The following is a 17,674-nucleotide window of genomic DNA, read 5'->3' on the forward strand; positions in this document are numbered from 1 at the left end:
TTGTAAACTGTATATAACACCTCACAGCTTCCTAATCCTGTTGTTGTTCAGCCTAACATGAAGCCTTGTAAACTACTTAATTCCCTCCATTAAATGTGAGATATCTTCCTTTTTATCAGTTTATACAATTCCTTGAATTGTTACTCCCCCAGTATTATTCTCTTATAATACAGGTCCATCTCTTACTTGTTCTGCTGTAAAGATTCACTGTACTGAAGTCTGAATTTGCTTAAGGTTTGCACTTGTCAAACAAAATTGCAGTTTGCCAATCTGCATACTTAACATAATCAGGTGTGTCTCTGACAGGGGATGCAAAAAGAATCCGGCAATAGCTGGAAAGTGTCTAAATTGTTAATACTGCTGTGTATGTGAAAATGTGCAATTTCTTACTGTGTTTAGATCCTGTGCTGCTCACCTAGTTCATGGATATATTTCAAATAGCGTGGTTAACTAGCTTGCTACAATTTGCTTAACTACCTCGCTACTACTAATGTTGGATGACAGGGGAAAGGCTACTATTGGCAGCTAGGCAAGTACTCCCTTGTGGCTCTTTATTCCAGTTGTAGTACTATCCAAGGTGTGGATCTCATGACCACTTTTTCTACATACATGTAATCACATAGTACTCTTCTTCTAACATGCTCTACTCTGCGCTGGTGCGGCCTCACCTCAAGTACTGTGTGCAGTTCTGGGCACCACAGTATAAAAAGGACATGAAACTCTTGGAGAGTGTCCAGAGGAGGGCTACGAAGATGGTGAAAGGCCTGGAGGGGAAGACGTACGAGGAACGGCTGAGGGCACTGGGCCTGTTCAGCCTGGAGAAGAGGAGGCTGAGGGGAGACCTCATCGCAGTCTACAACTTCCTCGTAAGGGGGTGTCGAGAGGCAGGAGACCTTTTCTCCATTAACACCAGTGACAGGACCCGCGGGAACGGGGTTAAGCTGAGGCAGGGGAAATTTAGGCTTGACATCAGGAGGGGGTTCTTCGTTCTTCACAGAGAGGGTGGTTGCACACTGGAACAGGCTCCCCAGGGAAGTGGTCACTGCACCGAGCCTGTCTGAATTTAAGAAGAGATTGGACTGTGCGCTTAGTCACATGGTCTGAACTTTTGGGTAGACCTGTGCGGTGTCAAGAGTTGGACTTGATGATCCTTAAGGGTCCCTTCCAACTCAGGATATTCTATGATTCTATGATTCATGTATCGTGCTTCTTACATTACCACCAGCACCCTGCCCTGTGTTAGGTTAACTTAAGAAAGTTGTAGGACAGTATAGATGGCATGGTTAGTCCTCATTCATTCTGGGGAAAAATACAGCCACTAGAAATATCATATAGGGTATGTGCAGCCTGTGAACTGCTGACTGAAACATAGTAACCTGAAAAATACCCTAATTCTTAGCAGCTTAAAACTGGCAATTATTGTTTCAGTGGAGTTGTGATGATTTGATTTTATGATTTAACAGCCTGGCCTGTATACCACATAGTTAAGGAGCATCTCCAAGAAAGAGAAACAAAACATGGAGAGCAAATCTCAATATATCCTTGAAGTATGTAAAAAGTGTTTATATAAAAACACGTACTAAAAAGGATAAAAATGAGAAGTCAATTCATCAATCCATAGTTGAGTAACACTACATCCTCATATCAGTGTTATCCCAATTCATCTCTATTTTCTCATCGCACTATGAAGTCATAATTACATAAACATATACTTTCTTTTCCAGAGAACCGACATCTTAGTCAATAAAATGTAAGTTATTCATAATTCTTGTAATTCACAAAATGGTCTCTAGTATATAGGTTAATCACAGACCTGTGCTGAGCACAACAGCATTAAATTCCTTGAGACCATTTCCTTCTGATGAAGTTATAGCTCAGTGTTTATAAAGCTTTATTAACTGCTGTTTCACTGCCACCGGCAGTAGTATATTATAGTATGATCCCTCTTTAATGTTGTACGCTGTATTATAACGACAGAAAAGCTAAATTTGCCAGAAGTTTTCAATAATTTTAATTGCCAACTTGAAATATTCAGAATATGAGGTGCTCAAAGCACTTACCTTTTTTATAGCTGTGAGTATATTCAAAGAACAGTTTCCATGATTTCAGTAGCAGCTGTAAGCATTAAACTGCATTTTTGGAAATCCAGCTGTTAGAAAAAATGGAATACATTTAGTTCCATTGAAAACTTTAATTTAAATGTCTAGTTTAATTGATCTTTCCAGCATTTGCAGCACAAAAGTTTTGTGCCAGTATATTGGGTGTCCGCAGTAGTTTTGGTAGCAGGAGGGCTGCAGGGGTCCTATGCCAAACAATGGTATCTCTGAAATGGACTTACTGCAAGATGCAGCTAAGCCCATCAGTGAAGCTGGTTTTGCCTCTGGAATAAGGGCAAAACACTGCACAGGAGTGAGGAAAACACACCGTGAGAAATAACCTTGTGAACAGCAAGACCACAGAAGGAGGGAGAGAAGACACTTGAGATCTGCAGCAGATATTGCCCTACAGTCTGTAGAAGAGGCAGTGGTGGAGCCGGTATCCACGTTGCAGCCCATCGAAGGCCTCACACCGGAGGGAGTGGGTGTTTTCTGAAGGATCTACAGCCCACACTAGAGAAAGTTTATCCTGCAGGACTACAGCCCCTGGAAGGACTCTTGCTGGAGCAGGAGTAAAAGCCTGAGTAGAAGCAATAGCAGAAAGGAACTGTTACAAACTGTCTGCAACTCCACATCCCCATCCTCCTGTGGCACTTGGAGAGGTGGAGAATAGAGAAAGGAATGAAGTTGAACCTGAGAAAAGGGGGTGGTGGGAGAAGAAGGTATTTTGTTTCTGTTTCTGACCATCCAAATCTATTTTAATAGGCAACAAACTGATTTTCTCCAAGTCGAGTCTGCTGGATCCACGTTAACTGTGGTTGTGATCTCCTTTATTTTGATTTGTGAGCTTTGTCATCTTATTTTCTCCCCTGTCATCCTACTGAGGAGGGGGGAGTGAAAGACTCTCTATGTGGGTGTCTAGCAACTGACAGAAGGTTGACCTTGGAATCAACCCATCACAGCCAGAATCAGTACCTAAATCTAATCATCAAGGCAAACTTAAATTGCTTTAACAGATAAAACCAACCTTTTCCTTCCTTCTCTTCCTGCATTCTTCTGTCTCATTCTCTACAAACATGAAGGTATTTAATCTAAGAAGTAACAATTCATTCACTACGCAAAGCTGTCCAGTCTCTGTTCTGAAGGTGGTAGTCATTCAGTAAGAGACACAGTCTGTAAGAAAGAAAATATGAATGTTCGATTATTCATTCTATAGCTTCTGAATACTAACTCACGGTCCTCATAACCCTTCTTTGTCCTCTTTGCCTGAGTCTAGTATAGACCAAAGAAGCAGTTCCACTACAGTAAGTACGTCAATGTCCACTTGGTTACCAGGAGAGTAATTGCTATGAAGACGTGTATTAGCATCTGGAGCACAAAGCTAGAGAAACTAAGCTAGAAAACTTCAGTGTACATGACTCCTTTGACAAAGGGTCTCATTCTGGAAGTGGCAGGCAAACTCTAGATGTCACTAATTTCACTGCTGCACAATTCAGTGCACTAAATAAAGAAAAAACAAGTGGTCATTATGCCTATAGCTGTGACATCATAAGAAATGCACTGTTTATTACCCTCTATTCTATAGAGGCTAATGACAGCTGCCTAATGGCAGCTAAAGACTGTAAGAAACAGTGAACTTAGGGGGAATGACTTTTCTGAGCCTTTCTCTTAGGAGTGGTTTGATAACAAATAAAAGACAGATGACCACATCCCACAGGAGCTGCTGCCTAACACAAGTACCACATTCAACAGCACCATCATTATAGCATATAAGCCTTTGTAACTCAGGCTCCACTCCGACAAACAGGATAACACCTCTTAGAAGGTTACGTACTTGGGTAGCTACTATGACAGTTTAAGGTAAAAACTAGTGAATTTACAATCAAAGAATCTTTTGTTGAAAATAGTATTTTGACCTTTCCCCACCCCAGCTTTAAACTTATTATAAATTTTTGTCTTGAATGTTTTATTTTAAATTAGTTATGCATTTAAATATATATTTTTTCTTATAAACTGTAAACTTTAGATAAAAAGAAGTGTTTAAAATAAAAAAAAAATAAATTTGTCCTTATTGTTGTAAGATCGTTGATAGAGAGTATTAATGTAAAATAACAGCAGTCTTCCATACTAACTTGCATTGATATTTTGGAAATTATAAATCTAGCATTATAACCACATCAGAAACTAACAGCATGAAAATAGTGTAAAAATATCACTGGAATTTAATGGAATACTAACAAAACAAAACAACAATAACAACAACAAATGGAGTATGTAATTCATATTTTTCCTTTAACAAGTATTAGTACTTATTTCCATGAAAACGTGCCTCTCTTTTTAAATACCCAGTCTCATCTTGATACTATTTTCCTGATCTCTCAACACCTTGGCCCAACAAAAATTTTCAATAATTGTTCTCCTGTAAAAGCGAATACATTTGATATTAATAAAATCTCTTCAATAACTATGTGTACTGCAGGTCCAACCATGTTATGTGAACAGATTTACCTGCTGAGATGACTGCTCATACAGGTCAGCACTTACATGACCTGGCTGGTATGTGTGACACGACTTCTGTAGCTGTAACAGGACCCATATCTGGGCTAAAAGTTTTGGGATTCCATAAACTTCAGAGACATGTAAAAGAGGAAAATGGGTGAAAAGATTCTGATTACAAGAGAAAGTATTTGCACTACTGCTTGGAGTAATACTGGATATATACTTTCACCATCTAGGACAAGTACTTGATATTTCGTGACCCTTAAAGTCATAAAGTAACTTGGCTTGGATTTATGTATTTAGACAGCAGTCCTGTTTTTTCAAATGTAGTAGTTCCATTGGAATTACTGCCAATAAATATAACTTACTGTTCACAAATTTTGTTAGGTACTTTGTTTAAGTGATAGACTGAATGTAAGTTGTCTATTATGATAATTACGTAAAGTGGTGATATATTTAAACTTGAGAAAGGTACTCTCTCTCTCTCTCTATATATATATATATATATATATATATGAAAGAGAGTGAGAGAGTTGTACTTGTCATTCTTTCCAGCTAAGGTGGAGGAAAGTAGTATTATTGCCTTGAGATAGCTATTAGAGCCTACTTTGTGGACATGGAACTGAATATTATTTACCATAGGTGGAAAAAAAAAAAAATTAGATGCTGTCAGTTTCAAGCATCTGACTGTTTACATCATTCAACTGTTTGATGAACACATTTTTATCTTTCCTTCTGGCTATCTTTTAAATCACTGGTCACTCACAAATCTTAACCAACTTAATCCAGACATGAGCATGTCCAGAGATGTTGGTAGGCATATCCAGAATAACAACTCTTCAGACTTAGCACAGAGAATCTATAGCACTTACTATGCCTCCAAAATCAGGCTTAATCTGAGCAGAAAGGAAAAATTGGAGGAACAAAGGGACTAAAAACTGAATTTTTTGACTTAAATATTGAAGTTCTTCCCGAATTTGGAATTTATCCCCTTTGAGAAAAACTCTGTTACTATAATGGGAGAATGGTAATTGTAAAGATCCTTATAGTAATATTCATTTATAGACCACAGATAATATCTGAATTCTTTAGAATTGGTCAAATACTTTCACGAAGACAAATTATTTTTGTGTGCATTTATGTAATTTGTATCTGTAATTTTTTATATATATCTTCAAATGTTCTGCTGAGCATGTCTACATTCACAATGAAAACTGCAGAAAAGCATATAAAACCTCACAGTGATAGATACCTGTAAAAGGTAATACTTTCACAGATAGCTCATCGTCATCTGTGAATCACAAACTAAATTTTATGTTGAGCAAAATCTTACATGTTCTAACTCAGTTGTGGAAGATAAGTGAGAAAGAAAAAATGTTTTACCTAAAAAAAAAAAAAAAAAAAAAAAGGAATATCCTCTAGCAGTAATTCTACAATTAATCCAAAGCTACTGACCACTGTTACTGACTCCACTGTATTTTGAATTAGAAACTTAATAGGTGTTTTTCTCCCTTGGTGTAAACAGAAACAGAATTTATTTCCTGGTGCTTCCTTTATGCGTCTGTTGTTCTCGAATGAACAATTAAAAATCCAGAAATCCAGACAGCAAAGTAATTAAACTGTCTCAGGAAAAAAAAAAAGAAATAAATAAAAATTAAAAAAAAATAAAATTTGGGAATAAAAAACTAAAATGCTTTTTTGGTGTTTATGTTTGTGTTATACATTCTGAACATGATCTTGGAGTACTTGCCAGTTATCAAATGTAATCCTGGGAGGGTAGATTGGTAAATGATTTCAACTCATTTGCACTTGTTTCAAAGGTGACTCCATCACCACAGTCTGAAAGACGCACTGCCCCTCAGTAACAAATGATTACAGATAAATGAATCCCAGAGGTTTGCTACTAATGCAGAACAAAGGCATAAGAATGAGAGCTGTGGTTCAAGATCTATTTTTTATACTAGCATAATTTTTTGCTTCACTGATCTATCACTAAACAACAGCTGCTAGGGTAGAGACTTACTGCACTGTAGGAATGTTACCAAATCCTTTAGTGACTGGTCACATGTGTTTGCCTCAGGCCTCAAAAAAGTCAGAGACTTGTGAAGAAGGACTGGCAGATCCATGACACCTGATTTCTGTAAAGGACTTCAATGGAATGACAGCCTGCTCTAAGTCTGAATTTCTAATGGAGTTATTTTGTGATTTAAGCATACATGGCTAACCTCTTTTGCAACTTCCGTTGATGGGAGGATGAGAGAGGAAAAGAAAGAAAAATAAAACATTTTTTTTTCTATATATATATAGGAATTAAACTTTCGCTGTATTCATAGTAAACTTTTGGTTGTTTATGTTTATTTATTTTATTTTTTTGTTATTTTACTTTCCCCCAAATATCACAAGCCTTTGTTCTATTTCTGGGCACTTGAAAAAGTCTTCCTACCATTTTCTGGGCAAATGCTTTCTGGATATGGTCCTGGGCAAACACCTGTAGGTGGCACAGCTTCAGCATGGTTCTTGTATGAGATGACATCTGGAAATCCCTACCAACATCAGCCATTATGTGATTCTGTGACTTGTAGAAGACCCAAGTGGCCACTGACACCAGCCCTGCTCTCTTTTGTTTTGGACATGGCTGGGGTGGTCAGACCTCTTGTCTTCTGTGTTTTATCTATCTATTCTGTAGAGAGCACTTGCTGCTGTCCAAAACATATTCAGTCAATGAGTGAAATGCAATATGTAACGTTCTATACGTGCATCTTGCATTGTTTACACTCGGTACCAGGTACCAGTATTGGTTGTCCATCTACATCTGCATAATTTTGGAGAAACTGAAAGATAAAGGGGATCAATCCCATGCATTTCTAAATAATCCAGAAAGATCATTTCCCACTCTTCTCAAAAAATAGCAGGAAAATAGAAACCTAAACAGAGCTATTGAAATATAAAGGACAGTCTGAACCTTGTAGACTTCTCTGCAGAGGTTTAAAAAAAAAAAAAAAAAAAAAAAAAAAAAGTTATTTAAGCTTATTTTCATAACTAAAAAACTCTGGTGAAAGATGACTATATTTACAGCAGATTCACATGGCTGCTGGATTAGCTGTTCAGCTTCACTGGCTAGAGGATACTGTCCCTAATTCATATAGACAGTATTAATTATTCTCTTCCAAATCAGCTTCCAGTATGAGACAGTAAAGATCAACAATTGCTTAAAGACTCAGAAGAGAGATGACAGAATACCTGTATGGGAATGTCTGCAAATAAAAGCACTTGGGAATGCTGTAGACTTCATTTCAGGAATATGATATAAGAGTTCCAGAATCAAATAATACACTTGGGAACTACCCACACAAGAAAAGGATTCAATATAATTTTGTCAATTATTTCTAAATGTCAGAAACTGAATATCCTGGTGTCTGTTCTAAATGCAGAAAATATGAGCTGAAAGTACTCCTGCTTTGAAAGCATTCCTTCAAAGCATTTCTCCAAGAAATTTACTTAAATATCAGACCACAGAACTGACCTGAAAAATCAATCTGCAAAACATACAGAAACAAATTGCTGTTATCTAAAAGGAGTACTGCAGATTTGGCAACATTTTTTTTCACTATGGAGAATTGCAAGGAAACAAACCAAGAGATTAAAACAACCAAGTGGGAGAATACATGATTCTGACAGTACCTTACATGTGCTGATTCCTCCTCCTGGATGATACCAATGAATTTTGAACCTCATGAAAAACTGGGATAGGCAAAGTGATGAACCATCCCTGAGGAGAAAGGATGTTTGGCAGCCTGAGTGCTTCAATTTCTCTGTGTTCTAACAAATCCAGGTTGTGTTGCTCTGAGTGACAACATGCACAGATGTGCAGCACTGAAAATTAGCAGTGTATGAGGAATTGTGAAGTTCAAGTTGAGAGCTCAGAATATTTTGATATTACTGTCCACCCTGTCACATGAAGCATCCCCAAAGTTTTCAGCGGTGCTTGACATATTATAGAAAATTTATCTTGAAAATCAGATGTTAGTCATGCTACTGCTTTAATGCACAAAAACTTATTGCAAGCAGAGAAAGCCATATCTATGCAACAGTGGCACTATAAATATGATTTCTAAAATACAAAAAGGAAAAAGAGATTTTGAGGAGGCAATGTATGAGTGATTTCTTTCTCTTTTACTTACACAGTCCCAAGGCAGAGGTTTAAAGGCCTAGTTTATAACTGAACTTTCTGCTCAGAAGCAAGATATATGTAAAATGTCACTCAAATACAGCATATATAAACATTTGTTTAACTCAGACTCAATAAATGCATTATAATTGGTATTTACAAACTTGTTTATTCATATTCCTACAATCCCAGCTTACCAAATTATCATATGAATACTTTCTGGTCTCTATACAACATCTGCAAGCAGTATGAAAAACAATGACTATGTCTCTACAGTCATAAACTGGAAAAGCTCCTATGACCAATCATTAAGCTCTCCATTTAGAAAGTGGAAAAGGAGTAAAAAAGAAAATATATGACATACTTTAAAGAAAACTTTTCCCCGGCTAGGTTACTCCATCTTTCAGACACTGCTGGATCTTACTCTTCATGACTTAATGTTGACTATCCAAGAAAGATCTTGGATAACAGTGCCTGCGATTTCATTCCTTCTTCACAGAAGCATAGTGATGTCAACAGAAATGGAGAGACATGAGAATGATTGTACAATAAGTAGAAAAATCAAAATTTTTCTTTCAACACTGTCATCACTTTGCAATCAATTCTTCCATTTGAACTCTGGCAAGTTCCATATAAAATCACAACAACGAAGGCCAAAAAAAGTTTTGAAGAGAAACTTGCTTAAGGCATAAAAGCTAATAATAAAAGCTTTTTCAAATGCATCAGAGGCAGAAAGCCTTCCAGAGCTGGTAGGGTTGACAGATGATCAAGGAATGAAAAGAGAATTCAAGCAAGGTTAAGACCACAACAGAAAAGCTAAACGGAATTTTTCCACTATGAAGGAGGTTAGGGAGATTCTTGACAATACAGCTATTCTTCAAAAATTGATAACTTCTGGATCTGCCCCAATCTGAAGTGTCAATAAAAGAGGTTTTAGAAAAATACAGATAAAATTAGTCATCAAAAATTTACTGTACAAGAAACTACTCACCTCACAGTTCTAAAGGAATTAAATATGAAATTGCTGAACTCCTCGGAGCAATGTGTTATCTATCAGCTAAATCACCTTCAACAGCTGAACAGAAGGTAGAAAATGCAACATCCATTTTTAAGTGAGATCCAGGGATGATTTTGTGAGCACAGATGAATGTCTGACCTCTATACTATGTAAATTTGTAGGAAATTGAAAACAAACAAACAAACAAAAAAACAAAACAAAAAAAATAAGTTTCTATGTAAATGGAAAAATGTGTTATGTTGACTGAGAGTAAACCCGTCTTTATTAGATTATTTGGATTCCTTGAAGTATTGCATGGGCAGATACAGAACGATAATCCAGAGGATTCCTTTTTAATCCTTAAAAAAGATCCCTTTCTGGAGGCTCTGCAAAAAAACAGGTATGGTAAGGAATAAAAAGGAAGTTTCTCTTAAGGACCCCTGAGTGTTTAAAAGATGGTCTATAAAGGATAAAAAGAACTTATCATAATAGGAAAGGCACCAATGGGATTGTAGAAGGATTTAGGCTAAAACATAAACTGCTCAGCATGCATAATGCAGAAGAACAGGATGGTGTGGTAAAATGTTGTTTATACACAATTATTCAGGATATTTAGATCTAATTCTTGTGTGAAGAGCTGTTGAAGGATGAATTTCCCAATACTAAGGGAGTACTATAACAAATGAAAAAAATACAAACAACACAATGCAATTGGAATAAGCATCAGGGATATACATACTAGCTACTTTCACTCAGGAGACAGAACTTCAATTCACTTTTGGTCGTTCTTTGAAAATGTTCAGAACAGAACAGAAATGTTCAAAAAGGTAATCAGAGCATTGAAATTACTGAAATTAAAAAAAAAAAGTCACGACACAAACTTGTCATGAATTTTTGTCATTACTTAAAATACAAACTAGAACAACAAAAAAAGATATAGAGATACTGACATTACTGGTATGAAACAGCATCTGCATGAGAAATTAAACAGAGAAGTGAGACCAAATCTATTCCTGTGGGGCAAACAAATTCTCCAAAGTTTCCATGATAAATCTTTATCACACCATGACTATTTTGAAAAGTCTGTTATAACACAAATGATTGAAGGAGTACCCACTAATTGTTAAGGAGCAAAAATATTTGGCATAATAAAATAAAGAATTTTTTTCATGCAGTCAGAATTCTGTAATTGCCAAAGGTACAATGGAGAGCAAAAGTACAAATAGACAAGCAAGAGTTTGAAAAGATAACTTTATTTACCACACATTCATTATTAAGTATAACATATGATGGTTCTGAAGCTACCACCAATTCTAGAGGTGACTAGAATTAGCCTTAGCCATACAATTCATAGAAATTACAGGGCCATGGAAGAGGAGAGATCATACTTCAACTGTCCTATGCCACAGGTGTGGTACTGTCCAGTACAGCAAAAAGGATACTAAATGAAATCTTTGAGACCTAAATGAGACCTTCGGTTTGACATAGTATTATTTTTATATTCTCCAAAGCTAAACAAATGTTAATGATGTTAGAAACATTCATATATTCAGCTAACTTTATTTTTGGATTAACTATTTTGTCTGTCTTTATTGGAGCGCCATACAAACACTAAAAATCCTGCTCGAATTGCTTCTTGTATTAGTGATTTAATTATTTATTTTTTTTTTGGAAGGAAACATTTTATCTCCACCTCTTACTAGGTTATGAGATATAACCTAGTAAGGTAATATAGCCTCTACTTCTTTTTTCAGTCTTAAAATCTTCTTTACAAACTACTAATTTGCTGTTATATAAGTTGAATGATGTTCTATACTTTCATACTGACAAAGGAATCCAAACTTCCAAAATGGTAGTATACTATTGGAGCAGCCACCATTACACTGGAGAAAACTAAAGTAACATTGTAAGCGAATAAATTTTCATGTGTTCCCCCAAAAAGAAACTGCAAATCATAAAAATAAATATCAAAATATTCTCAGAATGTTTCCGAACTTGCTATTGAACATAAATAAATTAGCTTCCTCGATGCCAAAGTGTATGTGACATTGAATTACTCAAAGTACAGAAAGTCTGTTCATGTGTATAATACCACATATGTTCCATTCTGGATATGAATGCTTACTATAGAATTATTTGTACTGCAAATAGTGAATAGAATATCTGTTGTAGGAAAGTCAGAGGTGTTTTGTTTTTTGTTTTTCTTGTTTCAAGTCAGTGGTCTTTGTCTTGCAAAATATTGGCCTTCTCTATTCCAGAAGAGGATTTGTATTTTCCAAACCTATTAATTTCTACATTATTTTGAGTCTTTCCCTATAAAGTGTATTAGTGACTTAATGTCTTCAATTGCCATTTGCTTTTGCTGAAGTTCCTTTCCTTTTTACTATTTCTAAACTGTATACAGAAAAATGTTAGACATTTCTTCAAATTACAGTTCTCTAGCTTTTTTGATTGCCCTCTGGGTTTTACTACAATCACTGGCAGCTGAGCATGAAATCATGCTGCTGAGTAAAACATGGTGGCTTCCTCCTAAAAGAATTCTTGATTACATTTCTTTTACATATTTATTTATATGTTGGAGAGAAGATGAGGAGCAGAATGCCAGCCAGTGAGCTACACTCTGATTGGCAGCTGATATCCCCATGCCGTTGAACAGCACCTGTGCCTACACAATGTTTACAACAAATCAAGCCTTCGATGAAAATTAATTACCCAATCTAAACCTTGGAAAGGCCAACTGACACTGACTGGGGAATTAGAGCAATACCTGCTCTGTTCTCTGAAGGCATGCAGCTTTCTCATTATTGCATTATTTTGGTATTAAATATATTTCACATTCAGCCTCAACTGTAAAGTTTCCAAATAATTCTAAATGCACACACACAAGTTGTCCTTGTTTAAGGCTGGTATAAGTACAAAAGGCCTATCTGAAAGTCTTTTTACGGCTCAAAATTAGTCTGCAATGCCAGTTCAAGGATTTGTTTTGATTTTTCAGTGCGACTAGTCAATCAGTATGTATCAAAGATTTATTATGAACCACTGCAACAGCTGCAATCCTATGGGTCACAAAGCTGAGGACAAAGCACGTGAGAACTGGAGAAAAACATTTCATTTAAAAAGACTCAAAAATGTATGTGATAAAGAATAATAAGCAAATTCTGAATCAATTTCATTGTTATGAAGAACAATTTAGAATTTAAAATGTATTTTTTCTACCAGACTTGTAAACTCTTCCAAACCATTGTCTTGAAGCCTATAAAATTATCAAATTAATTTTGAGATGGCAAATTCAAATTTAAACTTTTGTTCAGAACACCAGTCATTTCAACAGAAGTTGTTTTTTTCCTATGTCATATTAGCATTTTAAAGTGATAAAATGAGGAGATGCAAATAAACAAGATCTTGTTTCCAAATACATTCTTCCTTTTTTCCATACCTGCTGGATTAAAGCAGTTGTAGTCAAGAAATCAGCAAAACAAGAAAGGAAAGAAAAAAACAAAACAAAAAAAAAAAAAACCTGTTAACTGACAAATTTCCAATGCACTGTGTGACAAAGAATGATGTCCTTAAAAATTTTAAAATCTATCCAGAGAACAAATCTTTTCACTTTTATTATGATTCAGTTACCTTCCTCATAATTCAATGGATATTTACAAGTATATGAATGGTAAAGTCAATGGAAAAAACAGAGACAAATATACCAAATGGAAGAATTTCCAGTACCCTCAAAGAGAGAAAAAAAAATCCTTAAAAATACATTGTATGGGGCAAAATCCATACATCACAACTTCACAATACAACTGTTAAATGCTGTTTACTTACAAGTATTCAAAGAATAGGGTTAAAGACTTTTAGACATTGACTTTTTGAAGCAAATCATATTAAATCAGGTGAGCAATTCGCTTCTATCTTTCTCGAACTCGATACAAATTGGGTCACCTCTGCTGACAGATATCTGAATACACATTCTTTATTCTAGAGGCACCTCATTTAGTTACGATCATATCATTCACCAAACACCAGCATTTCAAACTACATTGAAAATTCAAGAGTATTTCTTGTGTTTTCTTGAGTACTTAGGAGATGATTGAAACAAAAAGCCAAGTTCAGAAATAGATGATCTTTAAGGTCCCTTCCAACTCAAATCATTCTAATTCCATGAATATACTAGAAAAACACAGTTGTCTTACAGTTGCAGACTAGTACCTTTGATGGGTGTGCAGTAACAAGTATCTCAGAAAAGATCTGTTTCTTTCAGGCATTCTAGCCTTTAACTCTGGATACATTTGTTGTTTTCTCAGTAAGTACACAGTACCACAAGACCCTGCACAGATACTAGATTACCTACATTGTAGATCCAACCCTAAAACTACTTCCATATCTAAACTGCTACAGTAAGATCCATTTAAATCTATTGAATTTCTTTGTAGAGTAAGACCATGTAGACCACAATCTTGTTCAATAGAAATCTCCATCACTTCCTGTGTACCCATCACATTCTTAAATGAAATATGTTTTTCTGAAGTTTACTTTCATACTGTTTTTAAAATAAGTAATACCAGTATGATAGTGTATAGCGCCTTTGAACTCACATTTTTGTGATCATTGTAATTAGTCTTTCTATTTTATTGTTGTGACAATCCATTTCATGCTGTTCAGTCAAAATTTTTATAGAAATCTCCAATCTTTGCAAAGCTTATGATACAGAAAGGTTGGAGGGAGTAGAAGAAGGTCTAAATTATCGGAAAAAAATCAGAATATAAAAATACCATAATATGTGCAGTTCAAATGAAATCTTGACGGCTGCTATTCACAAATATTGCTGACATGTTTTATATTATATTAAAATCCAGAATTACTGCATTTTCATCAGTTTCTCATTTCACAGCTGGCATTTCATGTTGTCAGCATCCTGTGATTTACGAGACTGTATGTTCTATAAAAATGTTGTTTTAAATGGACAATTTCATAAGCATGTTTACTAATTGATATGCTGTGGCAAGTGTAAACATACTGTGTGTTCAAAAAACAAACTGCTTTACATAAGAAAAAAGAGCTGAATCTAATAGCTTCAGTTTTATTAAACTTTCATGAAAGTTGCTTGAAAACAAACATTTCCATGCAAATTTTAAATGAATGGCTTAATTTGTGAAGTTACTTTTGTAATGTCAAAAATGCAAAGTAAAACACACAAAAAATTGTATTGATACTCATTACTATAAGATTTAGAAGCTGTTAAGCAGAAAGAGAACAGTCTTAATAAATCACTGTTTTCTAATAATGTTTATAAAGGATTCCTTATGGTATTTTTGCAAGGGATATAATCAAGGCTAATGTAAGAAGTAATTGCTCCATTCCAGCAATGTTCTTCTTTTTCTAATACCTGCAGAAATGAATAAAAGCACAGATTTTCTGGTAGTTGAGTCAGTATTTTATACATTTCCTCAAATTTATTCCAGTCTTTAGAAAGAATATAGGATATTACCTGTATTCTTTCAGTTCCTCAAGAGGTCAAGTATCATATGTTCAAATGCAAGTGAAGTCATCTACATTTATGTAATTTGAGAAGTTTGGGTAGGCCCATAGATCTTAGTGGAATTTCTTAAGCATAACAGTGGTCAGTCAATAAAATGCACTGCCCTTCCAAGCTGCCTCTTCCTCCTTATAATACAAGCTAGTAAAGCAGCAATAAGTCTGGAATAAACACTGCATTTCATACAAATAGCTTTAAAACAGTTAACAAGAAAGACATTTCAATTTTATCCTAAAATCTGAGGTACTTCAGCATTTCTCAGTAGATAACAGAGAATCAAGAGAAAGAGGTGGCAAAATGACTTCAAGCCTGTTGGAATCCTTTACAAGACTTTTTCTTTAAGAAAGAAACGGTCCTTGACTGTGTACCTGCACAGTTTTGGGACTCTCACTGATATCACTTTGACTTTTTCCACAGATTTTGGGCTACAGACGACCATGGAGAAGGGCTCTGACAGCATCACCACCAGTACTGTGAAATTATCTATCTTTGCTGGAATTTACTTATCTCATTTACAATTATTATTTTCTCTTAATTTTCATGGCAGATTGTGCTTTTAGATATTTGGGTAAACAGGGCTTTCAACCAGCAAATTATAATACTTTATAATCAATAGTGCTACAGTGTTAAGAACTAATGTAAAATTTTCATTAAATTGGAGCAGAGTGCAGTTAAAGGAATGCTAACAAGTATTGATGTTTAGAATGTGTTTATCAATGTTATACTTTTCCCCACTGTACTGAGTTTATTTTTCCACATTAAAAAATATTATTTGGTATCTCTTGGGCTGAGTTTTAAACAAGATAAAGCATCTTGTAAATGAATTTATTTTGAAGAAGAAATAAAACACAATTTGTGGCTTTTTTCATTAAATTATCCTTAGATGTATTGATTTAACCCAACTTTAAAATGTATTCAGTTAGAAAATAAATAAAGCAAAAATCAAACAATGTAACTTGTTCTGTATTAAATTTGGAGAGTCTATCCATGTGGCATTACAAAGATTTTTTTTAAATGAACTGTTTATTTTAATTTAATAACCATATCTTAGATACAAAATGAAAGAATAATATTAACAGACAGAAAATATGTTCCTTATATTTTGACTGTTAAATTAATTTCTTAAATACCACATAGACAAACAAATCACATATTTGTGCTGGAAAAGAATCACATATTCAAATATTTCAAGCTAAATTCCACTTGAAAAAAAAAACATTAAATACACCTTTTGAGCATGGAAGCATTCTTTGTTTATAAACACGCTGATCAAAATAGTCTTCCAATTAAAATACAGTTTTACACGTTGGCATTTACATGATTGTACAGGAAACTTTTAATAGTGATCATGGTAGATACATTTTGGTAAGAAAATAGGCCCCCTAAAAAGGTGTGAACAAAACTTTCTTATTTAACCAGTGGTTCTGTTTTTTAGTTTCCTGTTTAGATAATTTTATATAGCTCCATGAAACTGAGAGATCCTCATTTCTTCTTACTTCACAAGGGGATGGCAAGGAAATAATTTCCTGATATGTGAAATGAAACTCACAATATACCAAAAAATGGAGATTTTCATCATTTCACTTCTAATAGGTTCTACTATGCCCTACAATAGAGCATGATACAGAGTAATCACTGTTTTGGATTTGGGATTTTTCTCCACTGAAAGAAAGTATTGTCTTATGAACAACTCTTGAAAATTGTCAGAAACTAGGGGCTGTTTCTTGGCTAATCAAGCACCTCAAAAGCCAAATCCTCAAGCTGTGAAAACTGGATTCACTCAGGTCAGTAAAGTTTTACAGCCCTAGCTACCTGCCTTTCATTCTTAGTTCAGAAACAATGTTAGCTTTAACATTACTTAATTAATAAGGTTTTTATATTCTAAAATACCAGAAAAACTTTACATAACCTTAATTATTGAAGTGCTAAAACATTTTATCTTCCAAGAGAGAAAATAAGAATGCTGTTGGACACTAGAAATAAGCAGGGAAGAGTTAAAAATTGGGAATGTCGAAGAGTTAGAAATTGGGAATGTCATCTGCAAGTTTTACCACATTTTTCCACAGGTTTACATAAATGCATTTATAAAATTTAATTCAGACAGCCAGTGCACACATACGTTTCAGTGTAATACATAAAATATCAGAATAAAAGGAATAAAGTATTTTACATGCATAGTGATTTTAATTTTAATAGAAATTTTACTTCATTCATGTAATAACATTTTTCATTATTGAGTAGATGATCATTTCTAGAAGAAAGTTGAAAAAATGACAGTATAAGCTTGTTATTCAAGAAAACAAATTCTCACAATATACATGTGGCATGTGGTCATTCAAATTGGTGAATTATTACTTTTTTTTTTTTTTTTTTTTTTTTTT

At 34.7% G+C, this 17,674-nt stretch overlaps 1 long non-coding RNA gene across 1 annotated transcript in view; it reads right to left on the bottom strand.

Moving 5' to 3' along the window:
- Nucleotides 1-2,060: 2,060 nt before the first annotated feature.
- LOC119718177 (uncharacterized) overlaps nt 2,061-17,674 on the bottom strand; it is an 88,033-nt gene continuing 72,419 nt past the window's right edge. The window contains exons 2-3 of the long non-coding RNA XR_005268948.2: nt 3,124-3,269; nt 2,061-2,149 (exon numbers count right to left, since the gene is read on the bottom strand). This is a non-coding gene — a long non-coding RNA (uncharacterized lncRNA). The remainder of the gene's footprint in view (nt 2,150-3,123; nt 3,270-17,674) is intronic.

The sequence above is a fragment of the Anas platyrhynchos genome, chromosome 12, assembly GCF_047663525.1.
Source record: "Anas platyrhynchos isolate ZD024472 breed Pekin duck chromosome 12, IASCAAS_PekinDuck_T2T, whole genome shotgun sequence".
Taxonomy (NCBI): domain Eukaryota; kingdom Metazoa; phylum Chordata; class Aves; order Anseriformes; family Anatidae; genus Anas; species Anas platyrhynchos.